General features: G+C 49.3%; 1 protein-coding gene across 2 annotated transcripts in view; it reads left to right on the top strand.

Annotated features, from left to right (window-relative positions):
• HIVEP3 (human immunodeficiency virus type I enhancer binding protein 3) overlaps positions 1-20,578 on the top strand; it is a 441,341-nt gene that overhangs the window by 316,578 nt on the left and 104,185 nt on the right. For both annotated transcript variants that reach the window (XM_010862673.1, XM_010862672.1), the window contains exon 4: positions 18,774-18,971. The gene's annotated coding sequence lies outside the window, so the exon portion shown is untranslated. The remainder of the gene's footprint in view (positions 1-18,773; positions 18,972-20,578) is intronic.

The raw sequence follows: 20,578 nt of genomic DNA on the forward strand, positions 1-20,578 counted from the left end.
ACCCCCCCACCCCCGCCTACCCCTGCTCCACCCCAGCCTGACTCTTCAGCCAGGTCTCTCCTGTCTGACAGGAAGCACTCAAGTCTGCTCCTCCGGGAAGGGAGTTATTGCGTCATCTTCTCAGTCCTAGAATCCTCAACCTAGTTCCCATCATTTGGGCTTCACAGGAAGTGTATTTGGAGAAAATTACTTATTTCCTCCAGCCCATGTCTTCCAGCAGCCATGTGCAGCTCAACAGATGTTCACAGATCCCTGTCTTCTACAAACACACATTGAGCACTTTCTAGACCGATTTCTCCAAGCGTGGTCTGCAGATAACCTGCAGTGGAATCACCATAGGGGTGGCAGGGGCGGGGAAATGCGTATTCCTGGGTCCCGCCCCACAGCTGTAGCACCACCGGCCTGCATTCCACCACCGAGGGAATGCTTGTGCCTCCAGCATTACCACGAGCTGTCTCATTTCAAACTCCTACCGACCCCTTACCGAGACACTGTAGTCTCCAAGAGTTAAGACTCAGAAAAGTCCATCTTCTCTGTGTGGGTGGCTCAGTATACACAGGGGCGAGCATCAAAGTGGGATGGGACTTGGCTCGAGGCTTGTAGTTCAAAGTGAAGGACTCTTGCCATCTTGGGTAGCGGTGTCTCAGGGCTGAGAGCTGTCGTGCTCCATCATGACGGGTTCACCGCAGGCCTGTGCCGGCCCTCATGCTTCCACACATGCCCTGCTTCACAGAAGAGGGAACGGAGACCGCGATCTCACCACCCAGCCAGCAAGTCTGCCACGTTGTCAAAGCAGGGACCATGACCCACACCACATCTGGTTGTAAATTCTGTGCCAGGAGGGCAGGGGGCTGAAGGGAAGAAAATGGATGATCCCCCCCAGGACCAGGAGAAACGTGGACCTCTCTGGTTTCAGCTCGGAGGCCTGCCCTGCTTCTGGGCAAGTCGCCTCTATTCCTGAGCCCTGGGCTGGTCATCAATATGGGACAGGGTTGGCTACAGTCAGTGGTTTCCAGTGGCACCTCCCTCACCCTCACTTCTTCATGGCCCCAATAAAATCTTATTTAATATATACAGAGAGACAAAACTGGAGGTGCCAGGAGTGGCTCAGAGCTTTCTAGGAGGCAGCCTGGGACATCTCCTGTAGCATTAGCATGCGTCATCTGGGTGCTTCCTCTGCTCACCCCACCCCTCGACATGACTGGTGTCTGCAGCCTAGGTTTGAGGTCTGGCACCTTGGGCTCAGACTGGGCCCTACCACTTTCTGGCTTTGTGACCCTGGCAAATTGATTCCCTTCTTTGAGTCTCAGTTTCTCCTCTGCAAAGTGGGGGTGATAGTAATAGAGTTGAGGTGAGGATAAAATGAACTAGTGCACACAGATTGCTTAGCACCATGCCTTGCAGGTAGAAGGTGTGGTGACTTTTGTTTTCCTTTGACAGGATAGGACCTACCACATGAGAAATTAACCAGCATGGCTGAGACTTCCCAGGGCCCTAAAAATACCATGTCGTATGAGTGAGTGGTGTGGACGCTGAGGCCTGCATATTTGCGGGTCTATATATTTCAGCAAAATGTTGAGCCCATGAAGGGGGTGAGCTCTTCTAAGAGGGGAAACTCCCTAGTGGGTGAGGGGCAGGGTTTCGATCAAGATTCCCAAGTGGGAGTCGTGGGGCAGGAACACAGAGCAGCCTGGCAGGGCTCGCCCCGGAGCAGAGGCTGGGCTGGTGTGAGTAGTCACTTGCCTCTGTGGACCCGGCTATCTTGGGGCAGGGCCCAGCCCCATCCTAGAGGCCTGAGGATAGGGCCAGATTGGAGCACCGTGGGCTTCAGGCCCAAGGGGGTGCCCAGTGGCTCGTGGCAAGAGGTCAGAGAAGGAAAGATTGGGACACTGCACGGAGGGGCCTTCTGGAACCTCCTGTGCTCACGGTGCCATGGGGTGGGGACTGTGAGTATGAGAGAGTGAGTGGCTCTGAGGAGGGGATGTTTTCCATCTCAGTGGGGCTATTTCTGGCTCTGCTTCTGCAGTCACTGTGGAAACTGCACGTGCCCGGTTCAGTGTAGAAACATGACGAGTTTTTCAAGGGTGATGTACACTAACCAGCCGGCCAGGAAGCTGCCGCCACCGCTGGCAGGGTGTGTGTGTCTGCCCGCCTCTCCCCTCCCCCATCTCCTTCTCTCTCGTCCTGGGCCGCCTTTCTCCTGGAGCTGTATTCAGGGGAGATGTGTTCCTTGCAGTGTGATAGGTAGACAGAACAATGATCTTTAGAGGACATCCGCCGCCTCATCTCTGTTCACGTGTGCTCAGTCGTGTCCGACTCTTTGCAACCCCGTGGACTGTAGCCCACCAGGCTCCTCTGTCCATGGGATTCTTTAGGCAAGAATACTGGAGGGGGTACTGGAGTGGGTTGCCATTTCCTCTTCCAGGGATCGGAACCACGTTTTCTGCAGCTCCTGCATTGTCAGGTGGATTCTTTACCACTGAGCCACCCTGGGAAGCCCATCCTCACCCTAGAACCTGTGGATACATCACTCTACTTGGCAAAGAGGAATTAAGATTTCACATGGAAATATAACTGCTAATTAGCTGCATTTTGGGTAGGGAGATTATCTTGGCTTCCCTGGTGGCTCAGAGAGTAAAGAATCTGCCTGCAATGTGGGAGAACCCAGGTTCGATCCTTGGGTCAGAAAGATCCCCTGGAGAAGGGAAATGCTGCCCACTCCACTATTCTTGCCTGGAAATTTTCATGGGCAGAGGAGCCTGGTGGGCATAGTCCCTGGGGTTGCAAAGAGTCGGACACGACTGAGTGACTAACACACACACTCCGCCTGAGCCCAGTGCTATCACAGAGGGCTTTAGGTGTGGAAAGGGAAACCAGGGACTCAGTGTCAGGGATGTGATGGGAGGAAGGCTCCACTGCCTTGGCTGGCTTTGAGGATGGAGGAGGGGGCTGTAATACCAGGAGTACAGGCAGACCCCAGAAGCTGGAAAGGGTGAGCAAGTGGACTCTCCCAAGAAGCTCCAAAAGAAACAGAGCCCTGCTAGCACCTTGACTGTAGCCCAGTGGTCCATTTTGGACTTGTGACCTCCAGAACTGGAAGAGTATACATTTGCGCTTTTTAAGCCACTGATGAGCGTGTGTTACAGTGGCCGCGGGCAGTGACCCGGAAGGCTGACTGAGCCTACCATGGGGAGAGGTCCTCAGAGAGGAAAGCTGCAGGCATGATCTTTTGTTTTCTTGGGGTCTGATCATTGCCTGTTGCCTCACTCTGGACGCAGGTCCCCTCTGACTAACTTGCTCTCTGAGGGGAAAGTGACTGTCCCCTCAGTAAGCACCCAGCTCTTCAGACCCCAGAGTAAGGTCTCCTGCAAGCGGCCTGTGCAGATGCCCATCTGTTCAGTCCGGAATGCCACCCCCATGTCCCTCCATAAGCCCTCCAGTTCCTAAAGGCCCCCTATCCTGTCTTCTCTAACTGACTTCTCCTTCCTTTGACATTAGTGCCACTCATGGGCTTTCCTGGTGGCTCAGATGGTAAAGAATCCATATGTGATGCAAGAGACCCAGGTTCAATCTCTGGGTTGGGAAGATCCCCTGGAAATGGAAATGGCAACCCACTCCAGTATTCTTGCCTGGAGAATTCTAAGGACAGAGGAGCCTGGCAGGCTACAGTCCATGAGGTTGCAAAGAGTCAGACACAACTGAACAACTAACACACTTTAGAATTATGTCACTCACTTGAGGACCTTGCATTGTCTGTTTTAACCACCAGCAGGCTGCTGCCCCTCCCACACTCTACCCTCCCCTCTCCCCGCCACCACCCATCCCCGCCGACAGCCACAGGCCTAGAGCATTGCCAGAACCTAGGTGAAGAATAAGTGACTTCTAGCCGAGTTTCATTGTTATGTGGCAGCTTGGATGGGAGGGGAGTTTGGGGGAGAATGGATCCATGTGTATGTGTGGCTGAGTCCTTTTGCTGATTACCTGAAACTATCAGAAACTATCACAGCAGTGTTCATCAGCTATACTCCAATACAAAATAAAAAGTTTAAAAAAAAAAGAATGAGTGACTTCTGCCTGTTGAAATCAGTCGTGCCCCCTACTAGTAGAAGCTGTGTTCTGTGCCGCGTGATGAAAGGGCCCAGACTTGAACACAGGATGCCCGGTATTTGGTCCTGGTTGTGGTGCCTGGGACCTTCGGCCCTGGCCAGATCACTTCCCTCCCTCCTCACAGACGGGCTGTAGGTAAACAGGGCTGGTGTGAAAGCCTCTGACAACACTGCTGTCTCGGTGAGTGTGGCTATCACTGTTGCTTTTCTGTTCCAGGCAGAGTCCAGCAGGAATAGCTCCCCTCCCCACTGTGACATCTGTCTCCACCCTGCCTGGAGCCCTTCTCCCCTAGATTTAGACACTTCCTGCACTCCTGGACCTGGGGGAGCCCGCACAAAACATAGAGAACCAGGGTCGGGACGTAGGTGAGGCGAGTGAGGTGCCCAGGGTGCAAAATTTCCAGAGATCCTAACCTTCAGCATCAGGCGAATGTGGCAGGGACATCTAACCCACCCTCCCTTAATAGACAAGGAAACTGAGGCCTCGCTTAAGGGCACATGGGGGCTGGTGGTAGAGCTGGGACCAGAACGCAATTCTCTCACTTTCAGCTCCAGGGCAGGTCCACTCTTCTTCCAATTAAATGCACTAGCGAGTGGCTGAATGACTTTATTACTCCAACACCTATCTATGGAGAACTTATTTTGTGTTAATAGGATGCTAGGGTCTGGGCTTCAGCTTGGAAACAAGACAAACAGAGTCTGGTCCTTCCCTGAGAATGCATATTCTGTGAGGAAAGAATAATGAGTTAGGTCTTTAATTACAGTGGTGATTAATGCTATGCAGGGACTGATCGGAAGCTGTGAGCTGTGGATGGTTGTGCAGATTTCGCACTGCACAACTGCACATAGCAGTCCTTCCAAGGGGCCTCCAGTGGGAGTTTACAGTATAATTGGGAATACCAGACCAGTATATCCTTAAAGCACCTGTACAAGATCATGGATGACAAATGGGAACAACAGGCTGGAAGAAGGGGCCAGAACTGCTGCACTTGTTCCTTCTTCCCCAGGGCTCTGGGCCCCCACCTTTTCTCCCGCCCTGTTTGATAATCAGATCACATGCAGTCAAGCTCTCACTGGGAGTCTCAGGGGAGGAGCCCTGCATCCAGAGGGCCTGGAAGACCAGGAGGATTGAGGCATTGCCCGACCTTGGGGGGCAGAGATTCTGTTGTCCTGGACAGGGTTCAAAGGCATGGAGGCCTGTGGTAGCAGGTGGGATTGGAATCTTCAGAAATAAAGGTTTCTCTGCTTAGAAGAGTTGTCTGTCCAGCTCTCAGCATCATCTATTTTCTAGAATAGCGGGCCTGGAAGGGGCCTGGCTTCTAGAAATTCGGCGTCTCCCTCCCACCAGTGTCCTGTGTGGCCTTGTACTCCACACATCTTTGAATGTGTCCACATGTGTGACGGAAGCACACGGAAAAGCATGGGCAGCTGGGTGTTGCTTTTCTAAACTGTTCTGGCTGTCTGTCGGGCAAGGCCAGCTCCCTGGCAGCCGTGCTGTGACATCCTAGGGGCCAGTGCCACTCCTCCCCAACACGAGTTGGGGAACTTTAACCATCCCCTCACCTCTCTGAGCCTCACTTTATCTGTTAGATGAGAGTGAGAAAGACCCATCTCACCAAACTGTTAAATTCAAAAGGAAGAATCGATGTGCGCAAGGGCATTTTAAATCCCTGGTTTATATGGACATAGAAATTGCCACCCAGTAAGGGCTTTCCTTCAAGAATCAGAGGACAATATAACATATTTCCAGAGTGAGAGATCCATCCTGCCTTACAGGATGCTGAGAAAGACACATGTTTTCTCTGCTTGTTTTCCTTTTACTGGGAAGAGTTATTCTGACTAGTAAATAACTCCTTGGCAGGGAGTTGAAACAGAAGGGGACCTCAGAGGTGGGCCTGTTCTAATCTTTGACAGAGGGGAACCATCCGTGCTTGGGGGGAACATGACTTCTCCTTGGTCACATCGCCAGTTAAAGGCAGAGCTGAGATCCTGCCCACCTCCTGTGCGCCCCCCACCCTCCCCTATATTCTGGGAGTTTAGCTGTTTAAAGAATGGGTAGGTAGACTCAGCCTGGCAGGGAAACAAGAGGGTGGCCCCCATGAGGAGTAAGAGGACTAGAGGGTGGGCACAGTCTGGACAGGAGTGCTCAGGCTGGGCAGGAGGGAGGCAACAGCATGGACAGTCTTGGTTCTGAGTAGCCAGAGGCAGAACACCTTTTAGATTCTCCTCCTCCTGGAAGTGCCCCAAAGCCTCAGCCCAACTCCAGGTTCCCAGGATGTGCAGCCGCCACAAAGGCAAGCCTTAGGCTGCCCAGGGTCTGGGGCTGCAGCATAGACGGAGATGCTGGGGACCCTGGGAAAGCCCTTTGGTCTCAGTGGACCCTGGGCCTGCTGGTTTGGCAGGGTCACCTGTTGCTTGTCCTGGAAAGTGAGTTCCTGAATGTGATGATGTCAGGGGCAACACCCTGGAAGGCAGGCCAGTAGGGGTTGTTTACTGGCTGTTTCTCATCACTCATTCACTCCGCACACCAAGCGCTGTGCTAACAAGCACAGAGGTACATGGATGGTACACGTTGTTCTTGCCCTAAAGGCACTCGCTGTCTGCAGGGAAGACGGACTCACGGGAAGATAATATCACTGCGTAATAGGGTCAGTGTTGCACCACAGCTCTGGGTGGAGGGTCAGTGGCAAGAGAGAAAGAGGTTCCAGCGCAGTGCCTGGCTGTTGGAAGGGCTAAGGGAAAAGGAGGCATTGCCAGGGCTGAGCTTTCAAAGGATGGGTAGGAGTGTGCCTGGCGGAGAGGGGAGGGAGGACCTTCCTGAACAGAATTTGGAACCTGGGTAGAAAGTGGCATGTCCAGGTATTAGGTAGCTGAAGACTAAGGACTGAGCAAGAGTGTCATGTGATGAGTGAGGCTGGAAGGTTATGGGGACCATATGGAGAAGAGGGTCTGACACTTTCTTAAGGAATCTGGATTTCTAAGGGTGGTCAGCAAGCGTCAGAAGTGGTTATGGTACACCGTGATACCCACTTACTCTGCAATGTAGGAACACCACTCTGCATGGCATGGAGAGTAGAGCCAGGGGCAGTGGGTGCACAGGAGCCCAGGGGCTTGAGAGACTTTTACAGAACGAATTCACTGGGAACCTGGGGAAAATTGGGGGTGTGGAAAAGGAAGAAGTCAGCCATGGCTCCTGGACTTCTCAGGATGCCTCATGGGGTCCCTGTGCCGAGGCTCAGGGTCCTGTCCAGGGTGATGAGCTGCTTACCTGGGACTCAGCAGTGGAACTAGGGCTGGGCTGAAGCTGTGAGCCCATGGAGGTCCTGACTGATGGCTCGTCCGCTGGTTCCCTCAGGAAGAACACGTAGATGCTGTGGAGTTGTTGATTCATCTTCACCAGCACACCTATACCCAGGGGCGGTCAAGTGAGAGAACTCAGAGTATATCTTCTCACTCATTTTCATGAATGATGCTCAAAGCTCTGTGTGTGATACAAAGATGAATCACACACATTCTAGTCCTGTCCCCAAAGGTCGTGTGGTTTGTGTGTGATGCTGACAAATATTTGTATCAGTATTATATTCCACAAACACAGGGGAGAAAAGGGAAAGGCCACAGGAAAGGGACGTGCTGTAAATGAGAAGTCATTTCTGGCCAGAGAGGGAAGGGTATGGAGGGCTTCGTGGAGGAGGTGGCATATGAGCTAGGTTCACTTGGGTGATTGTGGTTGTATTTGGCCACAGTGAAATGGAGAAGAGCGTTTCAGACAGACAGAGCTGTACAGAAACAGACAAACTGTGAGCATAATAGTTTGGCTGGAGCAGGGGTTGTCTAGGAGAGCATTGAAGTCAGGGGCAACCAGGCTATTAGTGGAGGAGATCCCAAGTATAGACTTTACAGGAAGAACCACTGAGAACTTTGGGACAGGAAAGGGCATGGTAAGAGCTGAGTGTTGGGACAATTTATCTGACCTTATGGAGAGGATGACAGTTCAGAAGCTGCTGTGTATTGGTCCAGAGGAGGGGATGACCACTGAGGTCTTTACAGGGTGGTGGAAAAAGAGGACTCTATCCATATTTATTGACTTTCACTGAGGCTTTAGGCTGGGCATTGTTCTAAACATTTTATGTGGATAAACTGAGTCTCCGCTTAGTCCAGCCATGCAGGTGCTACAGTTTTTCCCGTTTTACACATTAGTTCACTGAGACTCAGAGATATTAGGTAAGTAACCTATCTCTAGGAAGATCACACAGCGAGGATGTAGAGGAGACAGAGATTCGAACTTGGGGCCTGTCCTCTTAAATTCCACCTTAGAAATAGTTTCCCGAGGGGACTGAGCTAACGAAAGGTGGCCCAGCCGGGGCTGAGACAGGTCCTCCCGCCTGTCAGACCCCCAGCCCCGGACCGGTGGGGGTCTCTGGCTCTAAGGGCTGCCCCTGGAGCTCCCCATCCCCCTGTGGGGGGCAGGGCGGGGCCTGGGCTTGGGCGTGATTTGGTTCACCGATTCGAAACAGCCTACGTATATAGGTGGTGACGATGTAAATAACTGATGCAATGGAAACTTTCTATGGAAAAAGGTACCCGCTCTAACAGCCGCAAAGTCCAAAAAAAGGAAGAACAGCAGAGCAGACCCAGAGGGCTCTGTAGCAAACAGCTTCCTTTGGCACAGCCTTTTCTGTTGGCCTGAGCTCCTGAGCTGGTCGGGGGAGGGGATCAGCAGCACTGGGCAGATGGAGAGCTGGACCAGAAGCTCGCCCGATCCCTGGAGGGTCTGGGGTCATCAGGCTTCCCCTCTTAGCTCAGGGGGCAGCCATGTGGATGCAGAAAGCAATAATTCCTCCAAACACACACCCTGCTTCGCGTTCTGCCCTGAGGGCCTTGATTGTGATGCCTCCCCACTGTGGGCCAGTGGTTGGGGGGTCACAGTCCGCAGGTCTCCCAGGGCCTCAACCTGCTTCTTCTTTTTTTTTTTTCCCCTCCTGTGCCATCTCTGTCAATAAGTTGCCATAGTCTTGGAATCTGAAATCATCTTAACTTACCAGACAAAACCATTGTCAATATAAGTAAAGCTAAAAGATTGGTAATAACCGAAAGAGGAAGAAGAGAAGGTCATTTTTTGGAAAGTTGGCTCGGTATTATGCAGTTCTTACACCCACCCGGGCTATGCACTATTGCTCCCATTTTAGAGAGGAGAAGACTAAGCCTTGAAATGTTAAGTGACCTGCCTGAAGCCACGCAGCAGCAGAGACCAGTGGTGCCTGGTTTTAGTCTAACACCAAAGCCTAGGGCTGTCCTTCAGCTGTGCAGGACTGTCTACATGCCTGTGTTTCCTCAGCTGTCAGATGGTAGCATCAGTGTGACAGGAAGGTAATAGGACTGACGCTGGCCCATGGTAGGCATTCAGCAAACGCGAGTTTCCTTCCCTGCCCCTTTTTCCTGTCTCTGCAGACTAGAGGTATGTGATGAGCCTTCCAGGTGGGGAGAGGGTGGGAAACAGCCCAAGTCTGGGGCTCCTCGGGAGAAAGGGTGGTAATCACTGATTTTCTGGCCCAGCTTCCCTACTAGTTGGAGAATACCCTGTGGCAGGGGCCAGTCCTTCTTCACCTTTGCACCCTAGGGTCTAGCCCAGTGACAGGGAGTGTCTTGTCCATGGTGGCTGGGTGCAGTTGGCCCTCGAGTGTGGACCAGTCCAATGGGCTGTCTATTGTACCCACCTGCAGGAGACTTCCGGTGAAAGAGGGCCTCCACTAGGTGTGGCCTGGTATGGCAGGAAACGAGTCCTTTACCCCTCTACCCCTGGCAGCTCTCAACACCTCAACCTCACGTGCAGTCCCTGGGGTTTCATCTGCACCTCCTCTTCCTGCCACTCTTTATTCTCCTAGACTCCTGGGCTGAGCGTCCTCCACATGCATTCAGTGTCTCTCTCTCCCCATTCCCTGCAGCATCTGAAAACCATGGGTGTTTCTCCTGCCTAATCCCCAAATAGTTTGTGGGACCAGATAGTCTCACCTATCACTAAACGGACTCCATTACCCTGCACTTGAAGGTCCTCTTTTTCTATCTCCAATACAAGTGGAAATATATCACCATCCTCTATTTTTATAAACTCTGCTTTTACTGGAAAACATTTCCCAGGACTTCTCAAAGCATGTCCTGTCTATCTCAAAGGCTCTGAGCTCCCTTGCCTTTCTTTCTGCTCATTTTCCTTGTTTGGGGTCACCTCATTACTCCATGAAAGAGAGAAGCTTCTTGTCTGGAGAATGGGGTCAGGAACCAGGAAGGATCCAGGGGTGGCGCAGTGAATGTGGCACTGTTCTCAGACTGGAAAGCACGTGTTTGAAGCAAAGGTGTGCATCTCAGCAAAGGGAGCTGAGCCTGAAGTCTGTCAGCCTAAAGCCTGAAGCCTGACCACAGGGAAGGAGGCAGGAAAACTTACAGAGCCGATCTCAAAACAGGATCCAGAACGAGGAGAGGTGGACAGCAGGGAGGATGGCTTGGAAGGTCTCCCACTGTCCCTGAAGAAGAGCACAGGCATTAACCGAGTGCCTCTCGTAAGCTGGGTCCACGCTAGATCTCTCACACTTTGTCTCATCCAGTCCTCACAACAAACATTGGGAGGGGTGATGTTCTTCACTTTTTTACTCATGAGGAAAGAGGCTCAGAGAGGTTAAGTAATTTAGCCGAGGTTGCACAGCTATTAATGAGTGAAACCAGGGTCTGTCTGAAACCAAGCTCCTCTGATATCAGGGCTGACTCTCTGAGCTTTTCCTGTGCTACTACTCTGATGTTAGGTAAATGAGGCAGTAATTCTCTCCATTTCCCCTCCCGATTGCTAAGTAGCTCCTCATGATCTCCCAAGATTATTCTATGGGATTCTGCATGTGTGTCCCAGTGTCCTGGATTTTGGGGTTTTCTTAATTGATTTACAGACCACCATAACAGAAATAAAAATAACAGCGATCCATCCCGCAGTTCCCTGCCCCAAGCAGATCAGACTCAGCTTATCCATATGCCGGCCCTGTCTGCAGATTCACAGTGGAGGACAGGCTGTGTGTCAGGAGGCCAGCCGTGGCCTCAGAGCTGGCCTTGTCCACTTCCTCTGGGATCAGGGTGTGAGGCCCCTTGCTGGAATCCCAGGCCCCCAGGCTTCCCTGCCAGCCCTTAGAAAGTAGCTTTGTTGTGCTCTAGTGAGGCTGGCCCCTATGGGCATCTGGGGTTTTTCTTTAACTCTTCATCAGCTGAACTTCCCCTGCAGGGATGCACCTCCAGTGCCCAGGCCGGATGTGGGGCGCCTTCCACCTGCCAGCAGAGGCTATGCTCTGATGCTTTGGTTCCACAAGGAGGGTGGGGAGGGGAAAGGATGGGCCTCCCTCCTTGTGGTTTTGGGTGGGGCCGGCAGAAGAGCTGGCCCTGGCCGTTCCTGCCCTGGGTGGATACCACCTTGCAGATTGGCCCCTCTTGCCCTAGTAAGACCTGCCCTGTTCAGCTGCTTTCTAAAAAGAAGACAGTTTTATATCATCTTAAAATTACAATTTTTAAATTCTAAAAGCCATATATGATTTTTAAAAAAAAAAGGAAAGGAGTATAGGAATATGTAAGGAAGAAAATGCATGGTCTGAGCTCCATTCATGCAGTCTCACCCCTAGGATGTGCTGACAACTTCATCCCGCAGGTCCTCTGTAGCATTAACAGCTACACAGATATGCATGTGTCTGTGATGCTGCTTTCCCCCTTTTTGCACACCACCCCATTGGTGCAGTCATAAAGAAACTGCCTAACGATGCAGGAGACACAGGAGATGCAGATTCAGTCCCTGGGTAGGGAAGATCCCCTGGAGTGGGACACGGCAACCAGCTCCAGTATTCCCATCTGGAAAATTCAATGGACAAAGGAGCCTGGCGAACCACAGTCCATGGGGTCGCGAAGAGTCGGACACGGCTGAGCGCGCACACACACGCGCATTGAGGGAAAGTGTGTGTAGCAGCTAAGTGTGTAGGCTCTGGACGGAGACAGGAACCAAGGTTCACCACCTGTCAGGTCTCTTTTGCTCACTACGTCTCATGTGGAAAGTGGGGCCAGCAACAGTGCCTCCCATCCAGCAGGCTGTGACAAGTAAGGGAGGTCACCCCATACTCAACACATAAAGTCACGATGAATTTCTGTCATCAGTCAGAGCAGGTATTTATTTTTAATTAAGAAAAAATATTGCCCCATTATTATACCATTGGGTGGGTTTACCATCATTTACTTATTAGACCAATTCCTTGTGATGGGTATTAAGGTCGTTTCCATGTTCACCAATAAAAATGGTGCTGCCAGCATCATGTGTGCATCTGTGTAAGCTGATTTGTGTGAATTTGTGTGCGTGCACTTGTGAAGCTGCTGGATCAACATAAACTGTGACCACTGCTTTTCTCCAACACTGGATGGGAGCAGTCATTTTCCTCTTTGCCAGTCAAATGGGCAAAAGGTGATACTGACTTTTAATGTATATCTTTTGATTATTAATGAGGCCAAGCATCTTTGCATATATTTATTACACATTTTAATTTCTTGAATAATGATCTGTTTATTTCCTCTCTCCATTTCATTAGCTGTTCGTCTTGTTGTTCTATGGGTGCTTTTTCCATATTATAGATATTGACCCTGTTTTATGTATGTTGCAGACATTTGTCTGTCATTTACTTGGTAACCGTCAGCAGGGTCTTCTGTTATATGTAGTGCTTAATATTTTTGTGTGTAGTCAATTTTGTTAATCTCTTCCTATAAGAGGACTGAGATCTGCTTCAGGCTTTGAATGTTATTCTCCAACACTAAATTATACAAATATTCTAATAGTTTTGGTGTTTTCATGGATTTGCTTGTATGTTTTGTTTTTATCTTTAATTCTGTTGTAAGTGTGGTGCGTGTACTCTATTTAAAGTAGAATTCTCCATCCTCCCTCACTCTGTACCCCACTTTATTATCACACCTTTTATTTCGCCTATGTTTCTTTCCTGCTCATCTCCCCTGGCCAGACCCTCAGCTCCTCCAAAGGCAGAGACCTTTACTGGTTTGTTCATTGCTGCATATGCAATGCCAGAATAATGCCCAACATATAGTAGGCACTAAGTAAATATTTGTCAAATGAATACACAACCAGCCAGTGGTCACCGTTATCTTATTTAAATACTCCCTTCTTTCTCACTAATTTGGAATTCCATCTTTGGTAGCCTTTCCTGTTTCTTCAATTGTTATTGGCCTTTCCAGATTTTCTCCCTCTTCTTTAGTTATACAATTTATAATTTTCTAAAAAGTCATCAGTTTTCAAATTCACTGACATCAAATTATGCATTTAAACTTAAAATAATTTCTCTTAAATTCCCTTAAATGTAAAGCCAAATTAATATACGTGTTAATAGTGTCTTTCTTAGTGCTTATTTGTGATTTTACTGTTCTCTGCTCGTCAGATTAGCCTGCGGTTTCTCCGTGTTGTTTGTCTCAGAGAACCAATTTCTTTCATTGTGGTTGCTGTACTTTTCTCATTCATTCGTTTTTGCTTTCAACTTTGTTCATTTCTCCCTTCTAGATTATTTTGCTTTATTATTTTTCAGCTTCTTGGATTAGATGCTTGATTCATTTAGTTTCAGTCTTCCTTCTTTTATTGTGAAAGTATTTCAGGTCTAAATGCAGCTTTGGCTACATTCCACAGGTTTTTTAAGTAGGATTCTCAGTCTTGTATGTTTATACATGTTCTGCACTTTCAGTTTTGCTGTCCTCTTTGACTCAGATTTAGTTAGCAAAGCATCTTAAAGTTGTCCTGTGTGATTTACTTTATTATTTGCTACTTGTTAGTTTCTAATTCTATGGTATTGAAAACTGACTTTGTGATATCTATGCTGGAATTTGAGACTTTCTTGTAGTCTAGTACAAGAGCGTTTAAGAAAAAGGTGTTTGGTTTCTTGAGTATATATGAAGCTAAGCTTACTATCTGCAGATCCTCTGTGTTTTTCTTATATAAGGTTACTTGTACCATCAAATCTTGAGTCATGAACTTGTTTTGTTTCTTTTGCCTTCTCTTTGTAGTGCTAAGAATGTGTTATTTCATACACTTTATGGTTATGTTGTTCAGGGTGAAGGTAAAGGTTTGTGATTTTTGTTTCTTCTTAGAGAAAGACTCATTAGCAATATAAAATGCCCCATTTTATTCTAACATATTTGTATTTTGTCAGATATTAATACTGACTTGCCTGCATTCTTTTTGTTACTATTTTGCCTATTGATGTCTTTTTGCTGTTTCTTTGATTTCAACCTTTATTAATTTGTATAAATAGCATATGGCCAGATATTTTTTCCCCTACATAATCTCTTGTCTTAAAGTAATTTAATTTGTTTACATTCTTGTATTTATGATGTTTCGTCTTACTCTATATCTTTTGTTTATTATACTTTTCCTTTCTTGTTTTCTTTTCCCTTTACCAACTCTTGCTGGATTAATTGAATTTATCCCCCCTCCCCCACAGTGGTTTAAAAAGGCCTGTATCTTATCTTCCTTCTAGAAATGGTTACCCTTAAATAAAAAACTAAAACCCGTGTTTCTATGTCAATGTCAAGAATTAAACATTATCTAATTTCCAATAAGATGAGACCAATATTACCCACATTTGTTTAGATTCGACTGTACATTTTTCTACTCTCACTGTTCATCATTGTTTCCTGCATATCCTGCCTTGACCTTTCTTGAATTACTTATTCTGATACAGTTTTTATTTTGTTGGAGTAATTCCTTGAGTAATTTTTTTTAAAGAAAAGATAAGTGGGTGGCATTCTATTTTTAGTGCTTCTCTGTTTGGCTTTGAGACTCGGCTGAGTAACAGTTCTCAGGGTTTTAACTGTTTCCCCTCGATCTCTGTAGTCTTGGCTCTGTTGCCCTCTAGCAGTTAATGATGTAGATGTCAAGCCCAAAGTCAATTTGATTCTCAAAATTTGTATAGACGCTGTCAGAGAGGAAGCTGAGTTCATCACTCACTGGGTAAGGGGAAACTTCTCTTCTATAGCATCTTGGCATGTCTGGAGGAAGGAGGCAAGATCTGGATTTTGTTGACCGTTGGAAGTCCCTTAAAAAGGTATGTCAATGTAGAGCTTGACTAGGATCATGTAAGGAATACACTACAGCAGTCCCAGACCTGTGGAAACAGTGATGAGGAATGTTGAGATGAGGCAAGAGAATCAGAGAAGAGCTGATGGAGCCTTCAGCACATTTCTGTAATGAATAGTCAATCCATCTGCCAGGGCTGGAGTCTCGTGGAAGTGAATCATGCTCACGAAGGCAGTAAGGTGTCTGGGCTGGTGGCTTCTGTCCCCTGCCCTGTGCCCCAACTGTGGTGTTTCTGGCAACTGGAAGCATTCACTCATTATCTGTGGCTCTCAGGAATCCCATCCTTCCCGCCCTGCCCTGCCTCCGTGCCAGTTTCCTGGGTGTTCGGCAGGTGGGCCTTCCCTTGTCCATGTTGGGTGAGACTGACTGAGCTCTGATTAGATTCTCTGTCCTTCCTACTCATCTGCTTTTCCTCAGACTTGCTGGCCAGCGGATGCTGCAATGGATCTTTTCTTTCTTGTACATGTCTCTCTTCATTTCAGTGGTGTTTGGGGGAGAGGAGGGAGATGGATGAGCCCGGTTTGCCATATAGAACCTCAGGTGTGTGTAACATTCCTGGTGACCCTGATGCAGGTGCGTCCACCTGGCTCTCCCACCGGCCACCAGAGGCCAAAGTGGCATTGAGGCGATGCTGAATGAGAGTGAGGAGAGCTCTGGCTCAGTCCTCCCACCTCACCCCATCTTCTCCTCCAGCCACACCCTTGGGCCTGACCGCATTACCTCACTGACTAAAACGGTTCAGTGACCTCACTCCCCTACAAGATCAAGGCCAGACTACCACATATATCAGGGTCTTTCCCTCCCAACTCTCCCCTCATGAGTTACCACTGCCCCTCACCTCTAACCAGAGGGACAGAGTGCAATTTCTTGAACGTTCGGTCAGTTTGGGGGCGCGCCCGTTGTTTGAAACGCCCCTCTCTCACACATTCGACACCGTCGGAACTGACTGCTCCTTCCTTTACACCTTTACCGCGCAGCTTAGAACCAGGGATGCTATAAGGCATTCCTTTGACTTCTTGCCCCTCCCACGTCCTTACCCCCAGCTGTGATCCCCTTGAAGGGAGGGACTGAATCTTTGCTGTCTTTAATCTCCAGGATCTGCTACCCAGCCTGGCCCCAAGTAGGCACTGAATGCACATCAGTTAAATGAATGAACAGCCAAATTAGGGTCTAAAGAGAATTGTTCTATGCTGACTGTGTGTGACACACCATGCCAGCTCTAGGGGTAGGGGGATGAGTCAGATGGCCCGCCTCAGCTGTGTGTGTGTGTTTGCACGCACATGCATGCTCAGTTGCTCAGTACTGTCCAACTCTGTGACTCCATGGACTATAGTCTGCCAAGCTCCTCTGTCCATGGGATTTTTCAGGCAAGAATACTGGAGTGGGTTGGCATGCCGCCCTCCAGGGGGTCTTCCCGACCCAGGGATTGAACCGACATCTCTTGTGACTCCTGCATTGGTAGGCAGGTTCTTTACCACTGTGCTGCCTGGGAAGCCCTACCAAGGCTTTTTAAGACTCCTGGAATCTGTGGGCATAGAGGGTGCTGTTACATATTCCGAGAGGCCAGCAAATGTGCTGTGGGTATTCTGGGGAGGCAGGGCTTGAGTCCAGTTTGGGGTGAGCTGGCTGAGCTTTCTCAGAAATGTGGGGAGGATTTGGCCAGAGAGACACGGTTATGGGGAGGGGAGTAAATGTGAACTGAACAAGGTTCAGAGGTGGGAGAGCCTGGACTGTGTTTATAGGATAACATGTTCTGAGACCTTGGTGTTTTTATACTGGGAGGGATAGAGCTAGCTCTTTTTATTAATAATTTGAGATCTATTGGAGGGCGTGAGATTGGATCTGGGGATGGTAGAAAAATGTGAAGTCATGAAAAGTTTAGATGACTTGGACAACAGAATCAGGGAAGACTAGACAGGAGCCACAGCACAAGTTCCGTTACTCTGCTATGTGGTGGTGTGATGCTGCACCGGAGTGTGGGATGGGGCTGGCTGGATTGAGAGCAGTGGTAAAGCAGGGAGGGGACAGCAGAGGGGCTTAGCTGTGCCTTCATAGGAATCAGCAGTAGGATGTAGTTGCCAAAACATGAACTATCCCAAAGCTGTGTCAATAAAAACATGGTGCCCGAAAGAAGGAAGATGGCAGTGCCCCAGACCTGCATGCAGGTTACCTTAGACCTAGATTACTAGAGTAATGAAATAGTATCCATAGTATAACATGGACTGAGCCACGCACCAGGTATTGGTCCAGACCTTCTAGGTGTATGGAATCATTCATCTCCTGGGAGGTACTTGTCATTCTTAGCCCCTCTTATCAGGCACAGCAAGGCTCAGCAACTTTGCAAAGCAGAAGTAATGAGGAGAAGGCCTTAAGTAGAACCCAGGTATCCTGGCCCTAGGAGCCAGGATACCTGTTCTCAGTTGTCAGTCCACATTGCCTCCAGCAGACACACCAGAGTATAGAGTGATGACTCTAGATTCAACTAGAATGCCTAGGCTTTCTAGATCTTGAAACACGTTCCTCTGCATGTTCTTGTTTGATTCTTAAATCAGCCTGGTAAGCTGGTTATTAAAAACTGATGCAGTAAACGTTGCCTTCCTTGGCCCTCAATGCTCTGTTTTGTTTGGTAATTTGGGGAGTACAATGAGCTCTTATGTCTATTATTGTGTTTAATTCTCACCCAGGCCCCACTATGAGTCACTTTTGCAGGTTGTCTTGGTTTTCTCTTGCTGTGTAACAAATCACCTCCAACCCGGTGGCCAAAAACAAGCCTCCTTTGTAAGCTCGAAGTCCTATAGTTCTGAAGTCTGGCACAGAGTGGCTGGGTTCTCTGCACAGGGCTGCAATCAGGGTATTTGTAGCCTGAGTTCTCATCTGGAGGCTCAGAGGGAAATTTCACTTTTCCAGACTCATTCACTTGTTTGAATCCATGTCCTAGGGAGTTGCGGGGGTTCAGCAGGGGGTTGCTCTCAGCTCCAAGAGGCTTCCCTCAGGTCCTTACCAGATGGCCTCCTCCATCTGCAAGTCAGCAAATGCATGGCGAATCCCTTCCCTGATTCTGAGCCCTATGACTTCCTCTTTTGTGACCAAAAAGAGACAACTCTGCTTTTAAAGAATTTTCTCAATTAGGTCAAGCCCATGGAATAATCTCCCTATTTTAAGGTCAAGTGTGCCTATAACAGAACCTAATTGTAAGAGTAAGATCCATCATATTCACAGTACTGAGGATCATGCAGGATGTGTTCCCCAGGGAGATGGGAAACCTAAGCACCGTCTTAGAATTCTGCCTGCTTGCTGATGAGGAAATAGAGGCTCAGAGAAGTTCGGTGTCTGATACAAGGTAGAACATGGTAGGCACCAGGGCCACCACCATCTCCCCAGGCCACTTGGGAATCTGTCCCTGCCCCAAGACAAGCAGGCTGGGAGGAGCCGGGGGCCTGGGCCCTCTGGGATCAGGCGGACAGTGTTCTGTGTGTAAAGAAGTTGACCAGGCAAACTCTTTGATCATGTTTCTTGACCATCCCCTGCAGGATTCGAAGCACGAACCCGGCAGCCTCCAACTAGTTCATGGAGGAGCCTCGAGAGATACTGGCCAGGCGAGCTCTCCCTTGCAGAGGGAAGAACAGAGTGTGAGAGGAGGCAGCTGCCACAGGAGTGGACATGAACGCTGGTTTTCAAAGAGAACAGCGTTTTAGTTTTGGTCATCGCAAGTGGTGCCTTCAACACAGGTAGGAAATGGGCAGTCCTCAAATACGCGGCCTTTCTTGCCTGAGCTTGCTAGAGTCCTTCCTCTTTATAGTGGATGATGGTGATGATGGTGGTGATGATGATGGGGTTGAGGGTTGATGGTGACGCCTCCCTTGAGCCTCCATGAAAGCTGGACCTCCTCAGGACTTCTGTGGTCAGGAGTACAGCAGAGACCTTGAAAATCAACACTCTTTTGCTCCACACACTGTCTCCCCTCAGATGCAGTTCTGTCTCTCCAGCCCCTCAGATTCCAGTCTGTCCTCGGCAACAACTCCTCTTAAGGGCCCACAGTCTCCCTACGCATGCACCTCACTGTATCTCTTGCTGCCGGAGCTCCACTCACTTCTCTGTGCCCCCTGCCCCCCGATGGCTCTTGCCTAAAAAACCCCCTGCCTAGTCAGAGGATCACAACAGAGCAGCATCTTTCAGGGTCCTCCTGAATGTGAAGAAATGAAAGGATATTGGGTTCTCGGTTTGGCCTGCATATGAGAATCACCTGGAGTTTTTAAAAATTCCAATGGCAGGGCCCCACCGTCAGAGAGACTGACTAAATGGGCCTGGGAAAGGCCCCAGCATGGCTAGGCGCGTGCTCTCTCTATATCTATATCTATATCCATTTAATTCATTTTTAGCTCTTCAGGTATGAGTTGTGATTTCAGGTTATAAGTTCACGCTGTGGTTCAGTTTAGGTGTGTAGTGTTAGAAGCTCTTTAGGTCAGGAATATAAATCTCTGGATGTTTTGTCTGGCCGTGGAGTACATCAGAATCATCCAGGGAGGAGAGGGAGGGAGGGAGTGCCTGGGTTTAAAAAAAAAAGGAAGAAAATAGATTTCTTGGCCCACCCAGACATGCTCTCTGCATCAGGCTCTTGGGGGCTGGGGACACAGGGATCTGTATTTTTATGTTGGTCTAGCCAAGGTCTGGGTGCTTGGGGTCTCTCTCTGGGGCCCCTGGAGATGCCTGTCCTGTGTTTGGGTCTGTGGGCTCAGCTGTGAGTCCCAGCCGGTGCTTCCCAGCCTGATGTGCCATGAGCGGTGCTCTTTCTCTTCCTCTAATCAAAAGTTTTCCCACGTACAGAGAGGAGGATAGGGCCTCTGGAAACCCTCAGAAACAGCTGCCTGAACTGTGGGGGGCCTGGGCCTGGGCCTCTGCACACAGCTCAGCAGTGCCACGTGGACCTCCTAGACCCAGGCTATGATCAGGGTTCTCCAGCAGAGATGGAGGAATCATCCCCCGGACTCTAAGGAAGGGTGCCCTGGCATGTGAGCCTCAGTTTGAGGGGATATGTAAATGTGGAACTTAATAGTGGAAACTCTGGATCTTCCCAAGTGCAAATCACAGCTTCAGCATTTACTGGTTTGGGAGGCAGGTTGCTTAGTTTCTGCCTCATGTTTTTTGCTTGGAAAATAGGAGAGTCGTGGCCCTTGCTGCACAGGGCTGCTGGGGAGGTACCGGTGAGGCCCTGGGATGTTGCCAGACACCTAGCCAGGGCTCCCCAAGATGGGAGCCCTGCAGCTCATGCAAGCAGGTTGGCTCCACTCCGCCCTCCTCACTGTAGCCCTGTGTGTGTCAGCCAGGCTGTGCTTCC

The sequence above is a fragment of the Bison bison genome, unplaced genomic scaffold, assembly GCF_000754665.1.
Source record: "Bison bison bison isolate TAMUID 2011002044 unplaced genomic scaffold, Bison_UMD1.0 scf7180017864484, whole genome shotgun sequence".
Classification (NCBI taxonomy): domain Eukaryota; kingdom Metazoa; phylum Chordata; class Mammalia; order Artiodactyla; family Bovidae; genus Bison; species Bison bison.